General features: G+C 33.9%; 1 protein-coding gene across 5 annotated transcripts in view; it reads right to left on the reverse strand.

Annotated features, from left to right (window-relative positions):
* Positions 1–27,360, reverse strand: part of TBC1D5 (TBC1 domain family member 5) — a 378,633-nt gene that overhangs the window by 260,778 nt on the left and 90,495 nt on the right. For all 5 annotated transcript variants that reach the window (XM_054691161.1, XM_037524823.2, XM_054691119.1 and 2 more), the window contains one exon: positions 25,823–25,974. The gene's annotated coding sequence lies outside the window, so the exon portion shown is untranslated. The remainder of the gene's footprint in view (positions 1–25,822; positions 25,975–27,360) is intronic.

Genomic DNA, 27,360 nt, shown 5'->3' on the forward strand with positions numbered 1-27,360 from the left:
GTTTCTCTTGATCCAAAAATTCATATTGGAAATTTTGCTCACAAATATATTAGCATATGAACAGATATGGACATATCCACATCCTCCAAAAACCAAAGCAGTTTCCTAACTTTGATATAGTCATTTAGCAACAAAATTTGACTTGAATGAATATGAAGCTATTTAATTAGCTATGTCTTTATTTAGCCAACAATTTAATAATCATACATAGTCTACTACGTGGGTGTAATATATTCTATTTGTATGGCATCTGTCTTTTAAAATAAGGGATATACAGGCATATTCAATGGAATTCCTACTCTACAGGAAAGTAAGTATATTTGGTAAGAAAAAATTGCACATGAGATAACCTGTTTAAATAACATTTCAAGGTCACTGTAAAGCAGTATCAGTCAATACAAAAAGACCTTAACCAAAGTCCATTATTGAGTCTTTCACTAATCTCGTCTCCTAAAAGGAACTGATTCAGAAATTATCTTTTGAAAAGAATCATAACATGTTTGCTCATGGAGGGGCAATTTCAGATGCAATCCATGGGGGAATCTCCATGGATTTGGACCTACTACACGTCCTTAAAGGATTTCGAGAAGGTAAAAGAAACGACTGTGGACAGAAACGTCTGTCTAAGAGACTTAGTTTGAGCACAGACTGTGTGAGAATGAGAACCACAAAACTTAACAGTCTTTAGTTCTAACTCTTTGGTCAGTGACAAATTCTAGAAAATCAATGGAAACTGCCGACATGAACACATAGGCTCCTCATCGTCTTCCATCAAGGAGCACTTTTCCGCTCTTGGATGCTTGAAGAAAAGCTTTATACAACTGAGATCTGAGATAGATTCTAGAAGGTACTGAGGATTTGGACGTTTGAAAACACATCAACTTTGTCCATAAAATCTGTCCACTCTAGTGTCACGGAGTCTTTCCTCATAAATAACACAGCCCTTCTTCAGTTCTTCTCCTTCCAAACATTTGTGTTTTTCTTTAGAAACACAAGTTTAGAAACACAAGTTGATAAGGAAGGCATACAAAATTGCTGATATCTAATAGTTTTCAGCTACAAAAAAGTAAGCAATTTCCAATGGTTTAAAATTTATTTCCATTATTTGCATTTATCATCCTCTCCTCTGCATATTTAATCATTAGTCATTATCCAAAGCAGGCTCTCCTTATTGCTTACTATGACATTAGATTAACTACAGAGCAGTTCTCTATGTTTTGATTTCTCCCCTTCTTTTCAACACCATCTTACATACTATGATGCGCACAGGGTTTGATCATGGTGTACCTACTGCATACTTTCCTCTCCCATTCCCTAAAAGCTTATTAGAATGCAATTGATCATAGGTGTCATTTTTAAAGGATAATCTTAAATCAGCTCTAATTTATCAAAAGGGTAACTCATTTTCAAATTTATAATTTATTAACTAAGTACTTAGGAAAACATTTCATAAATGGTTGTTATATCTTATAAACTCCTTAAGAGCAGGAAGTGACCATTATTTTCTGAATAGCAAACAATAATTCACAAACAATAGTGAATTAGCCTCACTGACCATTTCCTTTATTTTGGTGACTATAAAAAGTAAGGATAGAAGAAAGGTTAATCAAGCAGAAGGAACATTTGAGACATTGGTAATTATATACATATGAAAATTCAAAAGTGCAGGGAAAGTCAAAGGAAATTTAAATTGCTATACAGCTACAAAACATATATCACACAACCTAAATTAGACCTTTCTTTCTTCAACACAAAATAAAAATAAAATTAAAAATTGCTTAACACAAACAAAAAGCTTGTTTTCTTTGGTAAATATTTGTCACTAGTCAAATGCGAATATTGATTCTAAGCACTCTTTGGTAACAGAATTAGATAAAACATTGCAAATCAAGAATTAAATCACAATAAAAATTAAGTCACTGCCCATGGAAAAATTTCAAACAAGACAGTTATGAAACACATATCAGAACAGTAACAAAGTGGTGGGGCCTCTTAGAGTTATTTTGACATACAATAGTTTATATAAATTAATATTCCATTTGGATATAATTACTTGATGGGATAAGAAGTTGGAGTTTCAAAAAATCACTCGCCTCAATAAAAATATCAAGTTTAACAATGTGTTTTGCTGCTAACAAACATTAAAATGGAATCTATTTTGCTAGCTTTTCAAGGCAACTTCCATTACTGAAACTTTTTGTATTTGTGACAGTCATAGGAAGATGAAATAAATTAAAAGATAATATTTTATAATTTGCCAGGGTATAAACGTCAGAAATTGAAGTAAGACAGGATACAAGTGCAGAGACAGACACAGAAACATATACCCAAAGAAAGGGGTACCATGAATTCCTTAGGATTAACCAGCAAACTACATTATAAAAACATTAGAAATTCCCATGATACAAATACTTCTCCTCATATATTACAGTAACCATTTATGTGGTGACAACTGCCAAATTCTTTCCCCCCCCCCATATACATATTAATACATAAAACTTGTCAAGAACCCTTGTTTTGCTAAAATTTGATTCTATAGTACCTTAACAAATAAACTACGACTGTAAGTAATGAAAGTCAACTCTAAAACTGAAACTTTAATAAAACCAAGTTAACATAAAACTCAGCAGGCCATTGAAAAGGCAAAGTGCATTTATTTGGGATCAAAGAATTGTAATTATGGGAACACAAATGGGGATAGAAACCCATTGTCCCAAGGAGGGACAAAGTCAAAGGCTTTTTTCATAAAGAGAGAAAGAAGAAAGAGGTAAGGAAAGATGAAGTAATAGTCAGGGGAAGGAGACACAAAGTAGGAATGATAGAGTGGAGGGATCCCAAAGGTCAAAGTAGGTAAAAATTCACTTTATCAGTCCTTTCAAAGATGATATTCTAGTTATTGTTGGATTCTTAGAATGTTGGCAGGTTGGCCCAGTCCAGGGGTAGGGCACAATTTAGAGAGCACAGCAAAACAATTTTTCTGCAGTGACTTGTTCCACCAGCATTTAAAATGGCTCCAGTTATGTCAACTTTTCATAACCATAATGCCGTTCTCAAAATCTCAGAGTATTTGCTCTTATTAACAATCAACTTGTTTACTTAAATTGAAGTTTGAGTAATAGGAAATGGAACTCTATGGGAAATGCAAACATAACTGACTGTACAGTATAAAATTATCACCTTAAATTATAATATAATAATAATAATAATAATAATAATAATAATGGCCAAGACTGTCTAAATAGCATTTAGGAAAACCACTGATTTAGCAGCATATAGTTGATATCCAGTAGATTTCTCTTCTAAAATTTTTCAATATAATATTAAAAGGCCAAAATAAATTTGCATAGGAAATGAATTTCACCGTGGCCTAAAAGTAAAGGTCATGAGTGTGGTGAATGTACATAGGTATATATAGGGACAGTTTTCTAAATAGTCCTGAATAAATTATTGATTAGGAACACCAGATTGAATGAGAATGAGGAAGATAGAGGAGACAAGGGTATTTCTCAGCTAGGAGTAGGCAAACTTATTTTGCAACAAGCCAAACATTAAATATTTTAGGATTTGTGGGCCAGTCTGTCTTAACTACACAACTCTGCTATGTTACAATAAAACTTTATTCATGGACACTGAAATTTGAATTTCATATAAATGTTCATATGTGATGAAAAAACCACTTAGAAAGCTTTTTATAAAAATTTAAAAACATAAAAACCATTCTTAGTTTGTAGGCTGTATAAAAACGTATAAGTCAACCCTTATTCTAAATCACATGGTTAATCACACTCTCGTTTCTTAATTATCAAACAAGAAACAAGATTTTCATCTCCCTCATTTTCTACATCTATTTCCTAAATATTTCAGGATCTGTCTTTTACTTTGTATCACCAACATCTTAATTTGGAGTCTTCAATTATCATTTAGATCATTGCCAAAAAAGAAAAAAAAAAATTAAAAAGACCCTATGTGATCTTGATGCTTCCATGATGGCCACAGCTGCACGTCATCATAAACCACCACTAACAAGAGCCATCTTTTTCTAGGGGAGGGTACACAATGGACGAAGGTAGTGGGCCTCAGGATCTTTGGTGGCAGGTGCACTATGGTGAAGGGGGGGGTGTCCTATACTCCCAAAATACAAACAATGATATAATTAAAATTATTTATAAAAATAAAAAGAAATACAAGATGTTAAAAAATAACACAAGGGCCTCCCTGGTGGCGCAAGGGGTTAAGCACCACACTGTGAAGCAATCCACAGCCGCTGCAGCATGAGGTCGATCCCTGGCCAGCCAGCGAGAAACCCACATGGCTCAGCAGACCTCTCCAGTCTCGCCCGCTGCTCCCCTCAGCAGTGTGATTCGGCCAGTCTGCCTGTTCGGTTCCCCACTCTGTCTCTGGTGAATCTTCTCACCCCCCGCATCTCTGGCCCGTACCCCAATTCTTGCATGCATAAATAAATAAATCTTAAAAAAAAAAACAAACACACAAAATGCAAGCCTACTCCCGTAATTTTGCTGGTCACGGAGAGAAGCATTAATGAAAATATAGGCCACTTGAGGAATACATTAATTAGTTTTAAACTTTAAATATAAAACATTTAAATCACAAGCAAAGTAAAAGTTCTTTACAAATACCAATAGAACATTTACAAAATGAGGAAGAAAAGATAACCTTAATACAGTGTGAAAATGTAGAGGCAACATCTGCCGACTATCATCAAAATCTAGACTCCTTTAATGTCAAAAAATCATTTTTAGAAATCCTAATTTGAAACAAATTTCATTTCTCAATAGGTTTATAACAAGAACCCAGTATATCAAATGAAATAATTAGTTAATGGATCTAGGCTTTGAACATCAATGGTTGTCAACATTTAAAAAGATAAAAACATTATGTGCCTACCAATGAAATGGCACAATAGCACCTATACGTAGTCTTGCCTAAAAAATAGATTAAATATAATCAAGCTCTGATGCTGCCTGCCAAATTGGAGAAAATAGGAAGGAAAATAAAAAAGGAGTTGCACTATGACTATAAAATCAACAAAATTCAGACAGACTGCAGCAAACTCTACAGGTCAAATAGATCACTTGTAACGAAAAGAAAAAATCAGAGGGAGAAACCATAGATTAAGAACAATTAAAAAGGAAAAAACAGTTTTTAAAATTGGGTAACACTAGACACACTAGTAGTGTCTAGAATGCACACTCGGGTGATAAAAGCATAAAGAAATAAGTTTTTTAAACATTTTTTAATTATGAGGGAGAAGAGGGCCAAATTAGCATAGAGTTATTGGAAGGGCTTCTGCAGTGGCTGTAAAGCTCTATTTCTTGACCTCGGATTTACTCAAAAGCATGGTCACCTTACAATAATTCACCAAGAAATACACTTTTTTTTATATTTATCTGTATTTTTAGCCCATTTTATGATGAAAAGTTTAAAAATAAATTAACAAGAAAAAAAAAAACACCCACTAATATTAGTAACACAGAAGGCTATGTAATAGTACCAAGAGTAAGAAAGCCTTTTTTAAAATATGGTGGCAAACCAAAAAACATTTTCTAGAACTTTATGACAACACATTTGAAGACCTAAGTTAAATATAAAAAGTGATGAAATGGATAATTTTCTAAGTCAAGACAAATTCCCACAATCACTGCAATAAGTTACAAAGAGCCCGAATACAGCAATAACTTAGAAGATGTTAGAAACGTAGTCAAAAATTTTACTCCACTGCCACAATGTTCCTCACTCCCAACACTGAAGGCACCTGACCTCAATTAAAGTTGTGGTAAATTTTAATAAACCTTCAAGAATTAGTAATTCCCTTTATGTTTAAATGTTTTGTAATACAAAAATAACAAAGGAAAATGTCTGAATTTTTTTAGGTTAGCAGAATCCTAACAACATAACATGACAAAGAGAGCACAGGAACAATGACTTCACAATATATTACAACCATGAAGAAATCTTTCCAGACATGCAAACACAATTTCATATTATCAAATTTATTAACTAGAGGTGCGAACCTATTCCCCTAAATCACATACAATTTTGTAAACCAACACCAAAAAAAAAAAACCACCACCACCAAAAAAAAAAATTCTACTAACCACATAAATAAGCTAAAGAAAAAGATTTTAACATCATTTTACTGATTGAAGCAAATCTTTCATAAAATTTAACATCCATTTCTAATACAAAATTAAGTAAGCAAAAATCCAAATTTCCACTCCTCAACAGAACAATTATTAGAGTAGAGAAAAACACACAAAATAACGTGTTTATTGGTAAAGCACAATGCATTTATCTTAATACTCAAGACAGTCAAGGATACTGGAAACTAGTGTTTTTAATCAACAACGTTAAGAAGATCTTTAAAAAGAAACCAAATTATAATTTGTAGCTGACATTATCTACAAAACCAGAGATCAACATTTTTTTAATTTATAAACTGTAAAGGACTACATGACTTAAGTTTTCCTATATGCCAAAAACTTGATATAACCACTACTTCAGTGATGTGCCTGGAACTATTGTAAACATTAGACAAGTCAAAAAGAAGCAAAGGAAATATCCCAGCACAACCAACAGCAATGTAATGTTTGATTAAATCAAGGTATGCAACATTTTCCTGGATTGGAAGTCTCAATATTGAAAAGATATAAATTCTTCTCAACATAATTGGTACATCTAATGCAATTCTAACAGAAATTCCAAAGGGATTGTGAGGACAGAAATTAGTTTAACAAACAGATTTGAAGCCCATCTAGATTGCCTAAGAAGACATTCTTCTATACCTTTTTTTAAAATTATAGTTAACACTGATTTATGACGCCACACATAAGTTAGAAATATAGGATCCACTTCTCCAGATTTTTCGAAAGAAAAATAATATGCAGGGAATAGCCTTACAAGGTAGAAAAGCAAAAAAGTCCACAATTATTATAAAGTGCAAGATTCGTAGAGAGACAGACTGATCAACAAATTAAAACTAAGATATCCATAAGTTTTCAAAATTTAGTACATGATAAAGGTGCACTTGCTGATGGTCTGGATATGATGAGTAAGAGTTTTTGGTTACACAACTGTGTACAAAGAAAGACATTTTGATTAGGACTGGGGGTATTCGATGGGGAAGGAACAAATGAAGGAAGAATAGGATCAAATTATTCTTACATCTGTTGAAGACTTCTCATAGAATCCAAGAAGAAAAACCCAGGCGAGGCATTAAGTACATGAAAATCATATAGCGATCTAGACTGGCACGGTCAACTTGGAGTCATCACAAAGTTGACGAAAAGTAATAAACAAAGATGAGATTGCCAAGAAGAAGGTATACCGAAAGGAGAAAAGCCATGGATCTTGAGGAATACAAACAACTTAAAACCAAACAGAGGAAAATAAGCTAACGGAGCTACAGCAGCCAATCAGAGAACTGGAGGCAGATGAGGATGGGCACAAGAGGTTTAGTGGAGGCAATAAAAAAAATTTTAAAAATAGACTATCAATGGCCTCCCTGGGTGGCGCAGCGATTGAGTGCTAGGCTGCGAAGCTCCTGCAGCTGGTTCGATCCCTGGGCGAAGTCGAGGGTCCCACAAGGCGCGCAGACCTCTCCTGCCACGCCCACTGCTCCCCTCAGCAGTGTCCTCCGTCAGTCTGCCTGTTCTGCTCCCCGCTCTGGCTCTGGTGAATTCTCTCACCCTCCCGCACTTCTGACTGTACCCAGTGCTTGTATAAATAAATAAATAATAAATAAATCTTAAAAAAAAAAAAAAAACAGACTATCAACATGGGATGGACAGTATGTTCTTAAGGGGAGCACTTGGTCTTCCTTAGAGTGTATATTTACCAAAATCATTCTTGGAAACATCTCTATTCATTAGTAAGCATGAAACAGGCTAAGGAAATATAAAAAAAGAAAGAAATAAAACAAAAATATGAACTCCACTCATTTGTTTAGTAATTCTGATAATATATGATGTATAACCTTTTAAATAAGATATTTATATTTACCCTTTTGAAAGAGAATTGTGATTTAAAAAAAAGCACAAGTCCAATTAAATGTGGAATTTTTTCATAAGTATATGTATGTTTCTCTTTCCTATGATTTTCTTAAGAACATTTTCTTTTTTCTAGCTTATAAAAATTTGGAAAAAAATGATAGAAACTAGGACAAAAACATTTTTTAAAACAAAGTCCACATTAAAGTTTGAAAATATCCACTGATTTATCAAAGTATATTTATGAAAGCATATATATCAAGTAATCTTCACAAAGTGAAGAATTCAAATGAAGAATCCATACTTCAAAACAGCATCTTTAGAAAACGCTTATGCATATAAAATTTTAAACAGAAATTGAAAGGAGAAAGGCAGGCACAAAAGAGGTAGTGTGGGCAGGTAAAGAAATAATATAAACAAGAAACAATGAACATCACTGGGAAAAGAATTACAGGTAGTTTTTCACTTTATATACTTCTGTATCATTTGACTATTTTTACTAAATAAAAGGAGTATTTATACATCAGCAAAAAATAAGGACATGAGAAAAAAAGGAAAGCCCCACAGATTTCCTTAAAATATTTGTAATTATTTAGAAAAAAGTTCCCAGGGACTCCTCATATAACCACAGCATTTTCCTATTATTACCCATAGTCTATGAAGTATTCTATGAAAACATGCTTGTATTCATTTTTGTAGCCAGGATTAATTAAACATCTATTAAGTCTCAGGATTCAAAAGGGTAGTAGAGAACACAGATGTAAACAATTATCAAAAAGCATCAAGGAGGTTCAAATTCATTTTTATTTACAAAAGAAAGCAAGCTTCAATTGAACTGTGATGTAAGATTAGGTAGGCATTCCTTTCATAGTCATCTTATTCAAAAGGAATAGACAAGCAAAAGCAGAGAGACATAAAGATATATTTGAGAAGAGTGAATACTAATCAATTTTAAATTTGTATTTGCCCATTCTATCCACCATGCTTCCTGATCTTCTGTGTATGTCCACCGCTAGAAATGATGACCTCTTCAAGCCTTCTCTCCTCTCTCTTAAGTATATGGCACAAACTGTTAGTTTTTCCCTGTGTGTGCTTTAAAAAAAATTAACATCCATACATCAAGTACTTGTCTGTCTTACTCTGCTTAAAAATTACTGTAATTTTCAATCTATCACATTATACGGCAACACCATATTGCTGAGTGAAAGAGGCAGGGAAATATAAAATAAGATACTGCAACTGGGTTCAAATCTGTAACAAACTGACTAATCAACAACTACATTTCCTTAACTATTTTCATACACTGCTATCTTTTAAACAAAGACAGAACTTTAGTAATTCAACTACTGCCATTTAGTAATTCAGTACTGCCACTTACTTTGGAAAAGTTAAACATATACATGGTTGGCTGTTGAAATAAAATGATTCCAAGTGATAAGCAGTGGACCAGAAGTGAAGTTGAGGAAAGTAAACCCTGAAGAAAACTTCATTTCTAAAGTATCATTTCTATTTTTATTTGCTGTTTCTGTTAGCAATCACCACACAACCATTCATTCATTCATTTTTATTTCCCCAAATAAAACACAATAAATGAATAGTATCATTTACATGCTTTATAATCATCTTTTATTTAAAATTAGAAACTGAATTTTCATTTTACTTGCATACTTCAATTTGGTTTTCTTTTTGTGTGTGTAAACTAGCACATGTTATATTTGATAAATTTTGCCCAAAAATACAATTCCATATTTTCACAAAGGGCATAAATATTAAAAATTCATACTTTCAGGCTCAAACTATATGCATTCTAAATGAATAATCTCTCTCCTTTAATATTCTCTTTATTTACTATGATATAGCATCCTCCATACATTATAACTCCAAAGCACAATATTTAAGATTAATTTTTAAGCACTCAACATTCTAGGGTCACAAAAACCCCATAAAACTAAGACCACATTAAGTTGGTGATTCCCATTCACTACAGGAAAAAAATTGTTGTTCTTTCCTGAGCAAATCAAATAATTTTTAAAAAATGATGATGTAGCTCTTGATTCAGTAACACACCTAATGTAAGCTTAAGTGCATAAATCTTCAGTTTACAGGCGCATTTCATACACGTAAGTCCTACATTACACATAACAGTCTACTGTGAACATGTGAAGTCACAGACTTAATGTTAAAATAATAACCTATCATAAAGAATTAGTTACAACACCAAAACCCAAATATTATACATTTTTAAAACTGACATGGTTTAAGTGGAGACAAATTAAAATACAAAACAGAAAAAAATTAGCCAAACCAAGATGCCTACCGAAGGAAACATAGGTAACCAAAGGCCATAGATTTCAAAATCTGATACACATGAGGGAACCGCTCTGGAGCAAATTTTGAAATTAGTTTGAAGCAAGACTTTCTGTTCACGTTTTATTATAAAATGCTACCCAATAAGTCCTTGAAATATAAACATTAAGAGCTAAGAAATAGTAACCAATTACAGTTTTAAGTTAATGATAGAGACAATTATAGGAAATTTTAAACAAACTCTACAAGACTCACTGTTTAAAATTATAAAAGCTCTGTCCTTTTCCCTTTTTCTCCCCCTTATCTGCTTTTGTCCCTCTCTACACATAAATGCAGATACACATCTGTAAAATCCATTTATTGTAGGAAACTGAGTTGCTATCAAAAAAATAATAAAACCTTATATACAGAAACTCAGAAGATCTTTCTATTTACTTTTTTTTTTAAATGGAAATTCAGTAGATCATCTTCACTAGACATCATATTCTGCTCTTAGATATTTTGGTAAACAATGAACCTTGTCTTCTTGTTAAATTTGATAAGCAGAGAAGGAATGTCTTTGAAATGAAGAACTGAATTATCACCCTATGACGTTCCATATTCTAAATTATAAAACCCCCCAATATATATTCCTTAAAAATAAAGAACCCTAAAGTAATCAATTTTGTTTCTAAATAGACATCACTTGTCTCAGACATTTCTGTCTTCAATATTTCCACAAAAGAATAATTGCCAAAATTAGTGAATCTTGCACTGTTCTTATTTGGGAGAATAACCTGACTAAAGCAGACCACTCACTAATAAAGTGCAACTTAATAAATCATGTGGAATCTTATTTTGTTCAAACCCTTACTAACTCCTAGCACCATCTGTTACCATCAAAACTATATGACAAGATATGATATATAATTAATAGGTAAACAACAATCTAATTAAAATGGACAAATACTCCATGTTCCTGCCATTTGGGAGCTCTAATTACAGACTAAATTTTAAGCTTGAATTAAATATTTAAGCTGGAAAATTAACTTTCCTTCTCGAGCCTTGAATACATTAATACAGATATGTGAAGCGACTTCCTGATGGGAACTTAAACATGTAATTTAGTTTCATCAAAGCAGTTACTAATTGTTAAGCAGCAGTACCTTACCATATGTACACAATAGCTATTTAGAGCTGAAAAGGTGGTTCTAAAGCACCCCTCTGCAGCCCTTTCCTGACATAAATATAAAATGTATATACAGAACAGCAGTAAATACTACACATTGAAAATAAATTACTTAAGAGTCTTCAGCTTTCAGTGCTTTCTGAAGACAATTAGAAACTGGTCTAAATAAACAAAATATACCTACATTTGATAAGGTAGAAACCTCATGTAAGTATAAACCACCAAAAGATGTTAAAGGAGAGAAAGCATCCAGGCATAAAATTGTTTGGTCACGTAAAATTAATAACAACCCTGACCTACTGAGGCAGTACACTAATTTTTCTTTTCTTCCTACCTCTTCTTTTCTTAGAACATAGCAGGTTTACCAATGATGTTCTAGAAAGCATTTAAAAAGATGATAAATTGAATGTGAACATTTTTCTATATTTTCCATTCAATTTTAATTGTGGGAAGGGTAAGAATTCAGGGGAAAATGACCCTAGTGGACAACCATTTAAGAAAATAAATATCACAAGAATATAAGCAGCACACCTATTTTACACTAAGCAAATAAAAAAAAAATGAGAGATTGCTAAAGAACAGTCTATATCTCTTTTTGAAAACAGGTTATTCTAATTCTGTATAAACATAAATAATGTTAGGTCAAATACATTAGGAGTTTGGTTATGAAAAGAACATTGCTAAGGGGTTGATGGAAACTAGCTTTGTTTAGATATTAAGTATTTCTTTGTTAAGTGTTAAGTAGCATAAGCATTAGATTATACTAAAAAATGACCTGATATTATAATTAAAAGAAAAAGTAGTTCATTGCACTATTTAATATTCAAGGCCAATGACAAGTACATTAAATTTCCTGTACTTAAATTTTTTACCAGATTTAAGTGAATTAAAATTTATCATAAAAAGGATTTTCATGTAATAAACTTTTTATTTTGTCTTAACAATAGGAAATATATTTACAGTTTTATTATTCATAATTCTTAGTCTAGGCTTTTGTTCAAGAATAAGTGTATACCCTATTTTTTCCATAATATTTCCTCTTATCTGTTGCCACAATTTTACTCATGCCTAAATTTTTGCTCATGAAAACTAGAGAGCATTTGGCATTCCTTGTACACTAGTGACCCCTAACTCTCTGAATATGAGAATAGTTTTTTGATTTCAAAGAAATGTGACATACCTGTCCTCCATACACAACAATGCATTTTTACTAACTGACAAAAAAAAAAAAAAACACTAATAATTTTGCAAAAGTACGTGGGTTCCATGATGCCTTCGAATTATCCGAAAGTTTCATAAGGATTGGTAGTCACACACTTGCAAATACCCCAGAAAGAAAACAAGGATATACACATTCATGAACAACCCTTTGAAACGAGTATTTATTTTCATATTACTCTATATCGCACAAAGATTAGCAAATAAAGGACAATGAGTAAATATTACTGTGTGATAAAAATTCTGTCCTAAATGATTGGATGGATGTACAAAATGTGGCTGATTCACATTTAAGTAGTATGGTTCTTTTCTGATATTAAATCAGTCAACTGGAAGATAACAGAAGTTCCTCCATAATGCAGGCTAGAAAAGTCTATTCAATTTTATTTAAAATCTGTATGCTGTAAAAGTACATGCCATGGAATTTACTGGGATGACAACTATACAGATATGAAATTCATGACATATTGATTCAACATATTGAACTGGTTTTTAAAACCAATTTATATAAATGATTATAATAGTCTATATTATGTTTAGCCCTTGAGGCATATGGTAGTAAATTTGAATTTAATTTTAAATAAATTTACATAAATATAAAAAGTTCAGTAATTTTTATCCACCCAGCATATGAAACAAATAAAAAACAAGGGGGTTGTATTTTATAAATGCACTTGAGGCCCACTTGAAACAAACCAGAAATCTAAGTTTATTTCTTAAAGAGAAATAAAAAATAAGAAAAAGAATGTCATCAATGGAGAAGGTACTACTGAATATTAACCAGTAAATGTATATTTTATTTTTATTCAAATAGGTGATATAATTTATAAATACATGTAGTAAATATAACTTTGTAAATATTGTATATTCTCAAAAAATCAATGTAAAAACACTTCACATTGATATAGATACATATTCAGAAGGAATTATTAAGTAGACAGTACCTTCATTTTGGAAAACCTGCACTTTACAAAATAAAAATATTTTTATAAGGCACATCAAATTTTCCTTAATAGGCACTGAAAAGTCAGAGATCCCATTCTTTATGTAAAATAAGGATGATTCTAACTTACCATCAGTGGGGCTCAAGCTGTGATTAACTCAGAGACTAAGAAAACATACAGGTTCTCTGAACATGGGGTAAAGACATTATTTCTGTAGCTCTGATTAACATACAGAATCTCTGAATGTGGGCTATCGACACTGGGAAATTAAGCAGTCCTATAATGAAAATATAAACCTTAACCTCACATTATCCCTAGCCCCATCAAACTAACCAGCCCATATATCCAAAAACTTTTAATGTATTAAGCAAAAATCAAAATATGATCCCTAAATTTTGAATTAATAGCTTCAGTATTATTACAGGCATGTTAAAATGCTTATCATCTGCCAGTTGCTTCACAAATATTTTCTCTAATGATAAAAACTATGTATAAGCTATATCCATTTTACAAATGAGGAAACTGTGGCTCAGGGGTTAAGTTTCTTGCCTAAAATCACAAAATTAGAACTCGGAGCTCTGATGTCAAATTTATCCTGTTTATGTTCTGTAACATTTTATTTTAAGATATTTCAAAAAAATTCAGAAATGCTGCAAAAATATTACCATGGAACATTTATATACATACTACCTAGACTCCATATCTGATAATTTACTTGCTTTATCACTTACCTTTCTACCAGCTCATCAGACCATCATTTTTTTCTAAAGATTTGTTTATGCATACAAGAACGGGGGTACAGGCCAGAGGTGTAGGGGGTGATAGGATTCACCAGAGACAGAGTGGGGAACAGAAGAGGTGGATTGACAGAAGTACATTGCTGAGGGGAGCAGTGGGTGAGACAGGAGAGGTCTGCTGCTCCATGTGGGTTGCTCCCTGGCTGGCCAGGGATCGAACTCATGCTGCAGTGGCTGCAGATAGCTTCATAGGTTGCATCTTAACCCCTTGAGCCACCAGGGAAGCCCCAGACCATCGTTTTGTTTTTTTTTTGGTGCACTTCAAAGTTGCATACGCTATATTACTTTTGCAACATTTTATTACAAATATTTCAAATATACAGAAAAGGTAAAAGAAGTTTACAAAATACTTGCTTTAATATGTCTACCCATTTACCCATCCTTTCAGTGATCTATCTTATTATTCGCCTAGTTATCTAAATTACATTTTGCAATTTCTGATTTCATGCTTTAATATGAGAGCTACTGAAAAGTTGTTTATATGTATTTACAATTCTTTTCTTACCTGTATTACTTCAGTTCAAGAAATGTTTGGTTATACATGGTTTGTGTGTGTTTTCTTTTCTTTTCTTTTTTTCACATAACTTTTCTATCAGCTATAAATACACAAAAGGACCCTTCACAAGAAAAGAGTTTAGCTGTTTCTCTTGAGGGGAAAAAACACACACAGAAATATTTTCTTAGGCTATCTGAGAAATTTGAAAACATACAGGCTAAAAAAAACAAGATCTTAGGGGAAAAAATGCTGCATTCTCTGATACCTGAGTAGATTTAGTCAATCAAGATACTTAATATACAGGTAGCACTGAAATCTTGTTTTGCTGAAAAAATTTAATACTAACACTATATAATTATACTATCCTTATAATGGTATTTATAGTTGTGATTCTATAATGTATATATATATATATATGTAATAGTCATTTTCTGCAGGTAAAATTTTATTTCCAATTCACATGATGAGAGTTTCAAAATATCAATATTTTTTAGAGCTTGGCTATTAATTTTAAACTAATATAATACTTTGTCAATAAAATTTCCACTACACATAAGTTCTCTTATATCCCTTCACTCAGAGCTTTCAAATTCATTAAAACATCTTTTCTTTGATTTTATTTAATTTCAATCTCTCATTTCCCTTCTAGTTGCACATCCTTCCATATTACCCTAGACTACACAAGCAACTATTTCAAGCACCATCTAATCATTACTTTGTCCCCTCTTTCTCTGTGTCTGTTAGATGTAGCTTTCCTGAAAACCTTTCAACATTTGCTGAATCTCAGCAGCCTTCTCTGACTCTACACTCAATTTGCTGACAGTAGAGGAAATAATGGACCAATAAGAATTCTTTCCACATTTCACTCAACTGAAAACCCACACCCAAAACAGCAAACAAGGAGGCACAACAGAGAGAATCTGTTGTGAAGAAGGCAGTTCACCAATAATTTCCAGTTGTCATGTCTTCACAACCCACCAGTGTTCATGCCTAGGCGATACTCTCCCAGCCCAAAAGACGGATACTAAAGGAAGACAGCTGAGGGCATGCATACCCAACACAGGGCATCTCTAATGTGTGAAATTCACTCTGCTCACCCCTTCAAGCCCCTCACCATTGACCTGGCTCAGACTTTCTCAAAGTTGCACTATCTGAGACTCTTCTTCCCCAATTTGTCTTTCTTTCTCCTCTTTTATCACAGATGTCAGACCTGCATTAACATCTCCAGGTTATTCTACAACATGAACGCAACCCATACTTGCTGTCTCTCACCTTTACCCTGTGGCAGTTAACTTTATACGTCAACTTGACTGGGCAAAGGATGCCAAAATAGCTAGGAAAAAAACATGATTTCTGGCTGTGTCTGTAAGGTTGTCTCTGAAACAGATTATATCTATATCAGATTGAGTAAATAAGATGTCCTCATCCATGTGGGTGGGCATCATCCAATCCACTGAAGGCCGAAGTAGAACAAAAAGTTACATGAGAAGGAAATTCATTCTCTTAATTTAGGCTGAGACATTTGGGCTTAGAGGAGGATTAGGACCATCTCTCCTAGCCTCTCTACCCTTATCACCCCAATCCTCTGGCCACCAGAATCAGAATGAATTACACTGCAGGTGTCCCTGCTTCTCCTGGCTGCAAACAGCAGACTGTGGGACTTCTAAGCCTCCATAACTATGTGAGTCAGGAGAGAGAGGGAGGGAGAGAAGCCCCAATGCGGGATTAGGCCAGCCCGCTACAATTTTTCCCAAGAACATTTATTGGAGTGGTCCTGAAATATCTCACATATATGTTCATGAGCAAGATCAGTCAGTTAACAGTCACCTGCTGTGGCACATCTATTATTTCCTCCCTTTTGCATCACTCTTTGTGCTATTTAAAATCTGCTGGCTCCATTCCCTCCAGATTAAAACTGGCTGGGTCTCCTTTCAATCCAGGCAGTATTGCCTTTGCTCTGTACTATGACTGGTCACTATGGTTACTAACAGGGGCCTCCTGTAGCTTCTTCAGCATGCCGGACTACCACTGAGCCTCTCTGCTCTCACCACTGCTTTGTCAAGTAGCACTGTTGTCACCCAAACATTGCCAGCACACTGACATGTAAACTACCAAGTACTCAGTGAACTATGGCAAAGGAGAAGAAGGCCTTTCTACTGATTTTTTAGTAGAGAGGGTACAAGGCAGAGCTCCTTGTCCCTCAGCATCATGCAGTAATTTTTATCTATTCTCCTACTCTTTCTGATTTTTTTTTCTTATAGGCCATTCATCTTATCTTTCTTTCTCTGCAGGTCTCTGACATAAGGCCAAAGAACTCTAAACTAAAACCAAAACAGACCCGGAGATGAATTTTAAAATACTGCTCTAAGACTGTATCATTTGATCTGGTTTTTTATTCTTTATTTTTCTTGAAAATTCACTTGTAGGGTCTCCCTGGTGGTGCAAGGGGTTAAGATGCAGCACTATGAAGCCACTGCAGCACGAGTTTGATCCCCAACCAGGGAGCTACCCAGATGGTGCAGCAGGCCTCTCCTGTCTCACCTGCTGTTCCCCTCAGCAGTGTAGTTCAGTGGATCTGCCTGTTCTGCTCCCTACTCTGTCTACGGTGAATCCTCTCACCACCCGCACCTCTGGCCTGTACCCCAGTTCTTGTATGCATATATAAATAAATCTTTAAGGAAAAAAAAAGATAAGCAAATTTTAAATATAATGTGCAAAGAATATCAACATTACCAGAAGTTCAACTTCATTCCAAAATTGTTATACAATTTTAAATTAAATCCCAAGCTTTATAAACATGATGAATAACCAATTACTTCAGGTTAATATATTTTTCCATCCAATACATTTTGAAAATATTTTTCCTTAAAGCTCAGTCACCACAAATATAACTATTGTTCCTCATTAATTTTGATACTTTCTGCCATCCTATAAATTTTCTAATTCTTGGATTAGAAAAATTTTATATTTTGATGAAGAAAAGCCAATACTTATGTTTATTTAAAATTTTATGACTTCAAAAATAACCTTTAGAACAAATTCATCTTGATTTAAAAAAAAATGCTCAGGAGGGAGAGGAAAGAGGCCTTAAAAATAGGACAAAGGAAATAAAAATGGATAAAGAATTGAGGCAGTATGGTATAGAATTCAAGTATATTTAATCACTGAATAATTTTAATCTAGAAAGATGGTTCAAATTCAGTTATAAATATATTTTGAAAAACAGCACACAACACCTTAGAGAATCTACATGGTGGCATTTTTGAAACAAGTAGTATAACAGGAAAAAAAATACCCTCTCCTTATGTTGTATTTATTCAATTTGTGGACTCCTACCGCAGGTGGTCCCTGAGACAATATTAGAAAGGATTTCTGAAACAAAATGGATAAATATGATCATTTATTTAAAATTCAGGCAGTTTTTCAAAACTCCTTCTATTCAGAGTGGCCAATTATCTACAAGATATAGAGAGACTGCAATACAAGCTATGATTAATTTTTTTAACAAAAATACTTTAACAAAAATACACACACACACACACAATGAATCTTATCTCCCTTCAAAGTATCCATTTGGGGTACCTATACATCAATTCCACTGAAGAAAATTCAAAAAAGAGTCATTCCTAAACTACTTTGATTAATGTGTTATGTATACATCTTCCCAAGGGGACTACTTCAAGAGGAATAACACACATTTGAATAAATAGGATCTGATACATTTGTTAAAAAAAAACCAACCCACTAATTGACAGTCACATGTAATACAGAAAACAAGCTGTACAATTTGCAAACTTCTCTGGACAAATAATTTTCATTTTAAATTTATACATTCAAGCTAATTTTTTTTTTTTGCCACTCAATAGTAAGAAAATAAAAAGCGACAAGGAATAAGAAGGTAAGTTGAATCAAATAGGATGAACAGTCATTAATTTCACTAACTTTTCGGAAATAAGTGATTACTGAAGAAAAAGATTTTCAAATCTACAGCAGCATTCTCCAATAGTAATATATTCATGAGAATAGTCTTCAAACTCTGCACATAAAAATTTCTTGGCTTTTCAAAGCTTTATTCATCTTTCAGTTTTATAGTATGTGAAGAAGAGTTTACAACAAATAATACCTATTTGTTAATAAATAACAACTCACCAAAAATGCAACTCATCTTGAAACACTAGTTACAGAAAGCAAACAACTGTCAACTACAATTAGGACAATAATTTTTCTCTTATCCATGCAGTATCTTGAAATGTGTAAAATTTCAAACCAACTAATATTACTATATCTATGCACCTATGTAAACATCCACACAAACATTTTAGAACACTTTTCCCCTTCAATTCATCTTAATCTTAAAAAACTCTTTCCAAAGTAGTCTTTATTTTTTAAAACATTTCACCCTTTTTTTTTGTTAGCTATGAAATGATACAAAACAAATACTCTGACCACGAACCCTGAATGTTCAATTCCTTCAATCAAACCACAGCAATTAATATGAAATTCTAAATACAGAATATAATACCACATAAATAGTATAACAGCCAAGTCCTGTCTAAGAAGCCATATGTTTTTTCCCATTGTTCAAAAAAAGGAGATGACTTCCCGTCACTTATGTTTCTGATTAGCAAGGTGATTTATGCCACAATCACTAAAAATGCCAGCAAGTGAATGAGAAAATGCATAGTGACTGCACCAGATGTGCACAATAAACAGGAATCCCATTGTAATCTCTGGTACTTAGTTTATATGAAGGTAATGTAGGAAACACTCTTGGATATGGCAAAGTCACTCTTTTTTTACATTTGACTATAAATGATATGAAATAAATTGTGTGTTTTATACTTTATGGCATGCATACATTGATAAATTAGGTACCGTTTTGTATCCCGACTTATCTACAAGACAAACCTGGCTAAGATCATGGGGATTAATTGCTTCAGAAGTGTGAAATGCAGCTTTTCCATTCTTTTCTGCACACTCAGTGAAGAAACAATGATTAATCACTGTTTAACTATTCTCTTGAGGATCTACAAGATTGCCAAAGCAGGACTTATCCTCATAAATCCAAAAAATACAGGTTTAGATTTGTTGCCAACAACTGAAAGAACATGAACTTAAACCCATTTGTTATCAGATTAAAATAATGTCAAGGTTTTAGAACCCCACTGGTATACAATTCCCTTTTGATTGGTGACTTCACTAGGAAATTAGATTAACACATAGGATTTAATGAAAGTGCACGTATTTTACAAAAGTTATAAATATATTTTTAATTACAAAATATCCTCAGTCTAACAGTGTCAAACAACATATCCCTAAACTTGAGCTGATAACCTTCTTAGCTATGCAAATACATCAATTCCTCTGCACTATTTATAAAAATTAAAATACATGCTATCAGATGAAAAAAATTAAATGGTTATTTTGTATGAAAATGGCTACTTATTTCAAGATATTTTATTCCAGAGAGCTACAGCTGAATGACATTATGTGGATAAAATTATTTAGCTCCAATAGTACTAACATAAATATATTTATAAGTCTTTACAAGACTGAAAATGTAGAACTCCAAACTTTAAGCCTATATTATAAATGATCCAAAAATATGTAACATTTTGAACAGAAGTATGTAAGAACAAGGTTTCAAATATATTCCAAGTAATTTAGACTTTCAAAATATCTTCAGCCAATATTCACTACATACTGAAAAATTAAGTGTCTTAAGTCAAAGCAAAATTAGTGCTCATATCATTTGTAAAATTTTGAATATATGTTTTACATAACTGAAACCTTATTCTGTCTCAATAATAAAATGTCAGGGGCCTCCCCGGTGGTGTAGCGGTTGAGCGCTGGGTTGCGAAGCTGCCTGCAGCCTCTGCAGCACCGGTTCGATCCCTGGCTGCTCCCCGGCCATCGGGCGAGGGTCTCACGTAGTGCGCAGACCTCTCCTGCCACCCGCTGCTCCCCTCAGCAGTGTACTTCGGTCCTTCTGCCTGCTCTGCTCTCCGCTCTGGCTCTGGTGAATTCTCTCACCCTCCCGCACCTCTGACTGTACCCAGTGCTTGTATAAATAAATAAATAAAAATCTTTTTAAAAATAATAATGAAATGTCAGTATCATAATGGTCACATCATTACAAATTTAAAAAGTATTTTAAATGGGTCAGCTGTTCAGTGATTAAGTATTCCTAATAGTTAATAATATACACTAAAAACTTCAAATTTCTATTTGAAACAGAAAGACAATCACCTCTCAATTAATTAAAATTAATTTCCAATTAATGAAAGTAGTAGCAGACCTCTTTTAGGTCTACGAGGTACCACAAAAGACTAGCAGAACTGCAAAGAAGAGATGAAACTGTGGGTTAACGTCACTGCACATTGTCTTTGTGAAACTGAATAGGAAAAAGAGAAAGACAGATTGTTTCCAGATTTCACTTTTATCTAGGGCTGACTGTTTCTCCATTATCAAAAGAGTGATGTCTAGTACAAGTACAGTGTAAACCTAATGACAAATGTAAAAAATGACAAATCTGGCCAAAAGAAAATTGATTTTCTTTATAACATACAACTAAAAAAAGAAAAGCATCTTTATAAGACATTTATTTAAGAAATTCTCCAATTAATGGAGTATCTGCCATAAACAGTAAATAAGAACTGGTTGGTCAAATGAATAGAGAGGCAAATTCATATTGATTCTACTCTTAAAGATGACATTTTAGTTCACATTCCAAAACAACTTCTTCACTTAAAAATTTTCAATTCAATGAAAATTTTTAAAGTCAAGATTTCATCCTTGATCAAGCAATCCAGGATGTGAATATTTATCTATTACTCAAATTACACCACTAGTGTAAACCCCATAAAAATAACACTTTGTCTTGTTCAACTTAGAAAAATTACTAGAATGGGATTAGAGGTTCCAGAATAGACATCAATTTTAGCTTACAAAGGAACACGAGTGTGTCAGAACAAGTGAGCAGGGATTTTTGCACTAAGAACCTTTGTAAACAAGTCTGTTTTATGAAAGAGAAAATCACTGCAAGTGGCTTAAGTCAATAACCTAAACACAGAAACAAAGACCCAAATGAAGATGTGGCAATACCAACTGATGGAAGAATAGGTGAAGTGCAAGAAGACAAAATTAATGATGTTAAATAATAAAGTTATATAACAGGGAATCAACCAAGAAGATAGAGCATCTGTTGACTGTGACATGTGCGCTATTTCACCTATGAAAAGAAGAATTCCCTTTCAGCTAACTATGCAGACGCTTCTTGTGGCTAGCCCATCATATACTGACCACTCTCCATAAATAACCGATTTATTTCACATATTGGGGAATGATGCAATATGGGAACATACCAAAAGAAAATGAGAGAAAACTTTTATTCTTGTTTAAAGAGGGATGCAACAACTAGAACCTGCATCTAGAGGAAATCAGTTAGAAGAAGCACAAGTCATCTGAGTTCTAACTATTAGTTCCATCACAGTAGGAGCTTTGTCAAACTCTGTTAATTTGCCAAAGCAAATTGACAGTGTGTCAAATGTACTGTCTCTCAGTAAGTATCCATAAGTGGACAAGAAAATGCATGGTTGTATAGGAGATGGTACTAGAAATGTCTTTCAGTTCAGTGATCAAGGGACTTGTGCCAGATTTTTGGGAAAGAGACGATCAGTAAAGAATAAAAATTAGTTATTTAAACCCAAGAGATGAACTGCTGGAGATGCTCTGGGAAATTGAAGCACAAGTTGCTTTGTTTTTTGGTTTCCTAATTGTTCCTATTCCACCTGTTATTCTTCCTAACTCATGTACTACAGCACTGGGGCAAAAAGAACAATCTGCTTGAATCATATCATATAATACCTACAACAAGAAGGGGGGCTATAGAGAAAGAAAGCTGGGAACTTGAGCAAGAACAGGTAGAAAACATTATGATAACTCAGAAGCACATGAAGGTTAACCTACAGATCATATTGTGATGCATTATCACATCCCATATTTATGGGGCATGCTCCTGTTAAGGTGATGAGGAGAAAAAAAAGAGTTATAATGAACACAACAGACATTTGGTAGTCACAGATTTTTTTTTAAGATTTATTTATTTATTTATACAAGCACTGGGTACAGTCAGAAGTGCGGGAGGGTGAGAGAATGCACCAGAGCCAGAGCGGGGAGCAGAACAGGCAGACTGACAAAATACACTGCTGAGGGGAGCTGCAAGCAGCAGGAGAGGTCTGCGCACCATGTGGGACCCTCACCAGTGGCCAGGGATTGAACCAGCGCTGCAGAGGCTGCGGGCAGCTTCGCAGCCTAGCGCTCAACTGCTGCTCCACCGGGGAGGCCCATTCTCAGATTTTTAGAGTCAAGATTTCATCCTTGCTCCAGCAATCCAGGATGTGAAGTAATTTACTATTTTTCTAATAAGTGATTTTAAACCATAAAACCCCCTAAGGCCAGTGTAAGAAAGGAACTGATGGCTCTGTTTCTGATTTTAATCTAGCTTATTGGTTGTCCCCAATACTTTGCCTTCCTATTATTTAGGTAAACCATCATGTTGCTATCCAAGGTCAATCTCTTCCTAGTTTACATTCTTTGCACAATTCTATTCCTTCTTTTATCATCACTTAATTCCTGATAATAATTCCAGGAACATTCTCAGCAGTATGCTGCTTCTCTTTCTACTTAAAATTTTCACTTAACTCTAAATTCCTCTTAAAGCTGTCTCATATGTTCTCCCATTTTCCCTTGAGCCACTGTAATGCTGATCCTCTATTGAAATTGTTCTTCTCAAAGTCACCAGTGAACTCCATTGCTAAATACAAGAGTCAACAGTCAGTCTGTAACTTCACCTAACAATGGCATTAGTCACAAATGATACTCCCCTTCCTTGGAACATTTCCATCACTTAGCTTTACTAGCTTTCAGGTATTTTGAAATGAGTTTTCATGTTACCTTAAGGGTCTTCTCCTTCTCTGACCTCTTCTACTAACTTCTCTTCTCTTAAACCCATTAGTTAAATTACTCCAAGACTAGGGTGTTAAATCTCCCCTAGCTATGTAGTCACTGGATTGCATCACCATCACCTCTTGAAAAATATCAGTGACAACTGTCAACTTCTACAATTCCTCCCTCCTCCAGACCTCTTCCTGAACTCTGGATCATGTTAATCTCCTTGACCTCTCCACTTGCATGTCTAATAAATATCTCCAACTTAACATGTCTGAAACTGTATTTCTGACCTCCACCCCCAAATGTATTCTTTTACACCCAGCCTCTTTCATTAAATGAAGCAATCTTCCTTGTTTTAAGATCAAAAATATTACCAGAATTAGTCTTGACTCTTTCATCATAATTCAAATTCAATCTATCAGCAAATCTTGCTGTTCAAACTATAATTATCTCTCACTTCTAACCTTCTACAAGGTTTTTCTACTTCCTGCTCCTTTAAAATCAATTCTCAACCCATCAGACTATGTATCTGTTAAACTATAAACCCAACAATGATACTCACCAAGGTTTTCCATCTCACTCCCCTGTTCCTTGAGTGTGTTAATAATATCCCTACATCAGGGCCTTTGTACTGCTTGTTCTCCCTGCTGGGAATGTTCACTTCCTCATCACTTTCAGGACTTCATTGGAACATTACCTTCTTTATGAGGTTTCCCTGACCACCCTATTTGAAATTTCCAATCCCTCCATATACTCTGAACTTCTGATCCTCCATTTCCTGCTTTACTTTCCTAGCACTATCTAACATATACATATTTATCTTGCTTCTTGCAGATCTCTTTACATTAAAATATAAGTTAATCAAGTTAAGGATTTTCTGTTATTTTGTTTTCAATGTGACCTATCTAGAACAGTTTTGTTTTTTTTTTTTTAAAGATTTATTTATTTATACAAGCACTAGGGTACAGGCCAGAGGCACCGGAGAGTGAGAGAATTCACCAGAGACAGAGTGGGGAGCAGAACAGGCAGATGCACTGAAGACACTGCTGAGGGGAGCAGCAGGTGAGGCAGGAGAGGTCTGCTGCACATGTGGGAATCTCCCTAGCCGCCCAGAAATCGAATCTGCGCTGCAGAGGCTGTGGACAGCTTCACAGCGCGGCACTCAACCCACTGCGCCACCGGGGAGGCCCTTCTAGAACAGTTTTTAGTGAGTAAAACTGACTTCAAATTTCTCAGAAGGAAATATGTATAGTAGAAAAAGATTAAGGAAAGTCTTGAAAGCTTTTAGAAGAATGACTTACTTAGCTAAATTATTAATCAACTGTGAGAATAAAAGAAAAACATTTTCCGGGCCTCCCCAGTGGCGCAGTGGTTGAGCGCTGGGTTGCGAAGCTGCCTGCAGCCTCTGCAGCACCGGCTCAATCCCCAGCTGCTCCCGGGGCAACGGGCGAGGGTCCCACATGGCGCGCAGACCTCTCCTGCTGCCTGCTGCTCCCCTCAGCAGTGTACTTCGTCAGTCTGCCTTTTCTGCTCCCTGCTCTGGCTCTGGTGAATTCTCTCACCCTCCAGCGCTTCTGACTGTACCCAGTGCTTGTATAAATAAATCAATCAATCAAAAAAAAAAAAGAAAAAAAGAAAAAGAAAAAACATTTTCCAATATACACAACTTAGAAAACTCATCTTTCACCATTTAGTCTCGTGAAACTTAACAAGCATTGGCAAGATAAGGACAAATTCACACCCTTATACATTGTTGGTGGGCATCTGCTTGACACCTTGGTGGTGGACATACCAGCCTCTACATCGTTGAGAAATAAATTTCTGTTGTTTATAAGTCACCTAATATATTATATTTTTGTTATAACCCAGAGGATCTAAGACAGGTATTGAAAATATTCAATTTTTAAATGTACAGTTTAAATAAAAATACTTACCTTCCAGGAGTACCTTATTGACCCACAAAGTTGACTGACTTGTGAAAATGCATGCTCTCCTTATAGCTGGCAAACAGGAAGTAAAGAAGGATCAAGGTACAGATATCAGCTGAGTTTTCCTTCAACTGAACTTCTAGAAAAACAGCAAATACCTAGAAAAATAAATAAAATCGTTTCAAATATCCCTATGCCAGAAAGAATGCTAAGCCAAACAAACAAGTGCAAAAGACAAGCTAAAAAATTTTTTAGACACACAGGGGACAAATGTTAGCCTACACGTTAGTCACTCTTCCTGTCATCTGCTGTAACTCCTGGAATAAAGGGAGTTATTTTATACTACCTCAATAAAAGGCATTATTAAGCAAACCCCCTCGAACCCTGGAATATAAAACAAATCACTTGTTATAACTTCATTTCATTGAACATAAAGTACTAAAATAGTGAACACACCACATTCTACCACATAGCAAAATTATATCAAGTATTTAAGATGACATAAATTAAAAAATGGAAATTTGACATTTGGAATTAAATGTGAAAACAATTCCATTGAAATAGATGTCAAAGAATTAATAAAATAGAATATTGTAATACAGATATATCAGTATGGCAAGTAAATATTGGTGAATTAGAAGTTAATTTCCACGACAGTTTTGCTTAGAGAAAAAGAAAAATATGTTTTCACTTTTAGTAATATACTTCCACAAATCATCCATATTGATAACTTTATCCAAAACTATGAGAAGGACAAATGAATTTCTTCAATAATACTCAATTTAAGAATCTCTTAATAATAAATTACCAAGCATGTCATCACTATTCTCTAGATTTTTATCTTGATTAATTTACTTACAACAACAAATTAAAAGTTTACTGGTAACAACACAGGGACAGCAGTAGGTAGGAAATAAAATGTAAGACATAAATCAGTAACATAGATCTAAAAAATATTATGATAATGGATGTTAACTAAAACCTACTGAGACTCCAAAGAAATTACTAAAAACCTGTTTTAGTATCATACTACCAAACTAAACAAAAAGGTACAATTTCTACAGAAAGCAAAAAGTTGTGGCATTGATCTCTAGACAAATTTCCTGATGCTGTTTTGTGCTCTTGTATGTTATCAATGTAATAATATTCATGTTTTGTTTATTTAATAAAAAGAATTATTATGCTTTAATGTAGAATTTACCTATTTTAACTTTCAAGCTTATCTGAAAAATTACACGCATTATTAAATTATATAATATACACAGAAAATATCTAAATATTGTCAACAGCCCCCTGAACAGCTATATATTCACACAGCTTTTCTGTTATCACTGAACCAAAAATTGCTGGACTACTAAAATAACACATAGCTCTTTCAGCTTTCCCTTGCAAAAACACAGACCATTTTTATACAATGAATGGCCCTTACCATGAAAGATATTCAAATATTCCCAACTATTGCAACATAAGTGAATTTGATGAAAGGTTTTTATGTAATATCAATATGTATTGTCACACTACTATGTTGCTATTATTCAGAGAAT

The sequence above is a fragment of the Talpa occidentalis genome, unplaced genomic scaffold, assembly GCF_014898055.3.
Source record: "Talpa occidentalis isolate TD23 unplaced genomic scaffold, MPIMG_talOcc4v2.1 talOcc4.10, whole genome shotgun sequence".
Lineage (NCBI taxonomy): Eukaryota > Metazoa > Chordata > Mammalia > Eulipotyphla > Talpidae > Talpa > Talpa occidentalis.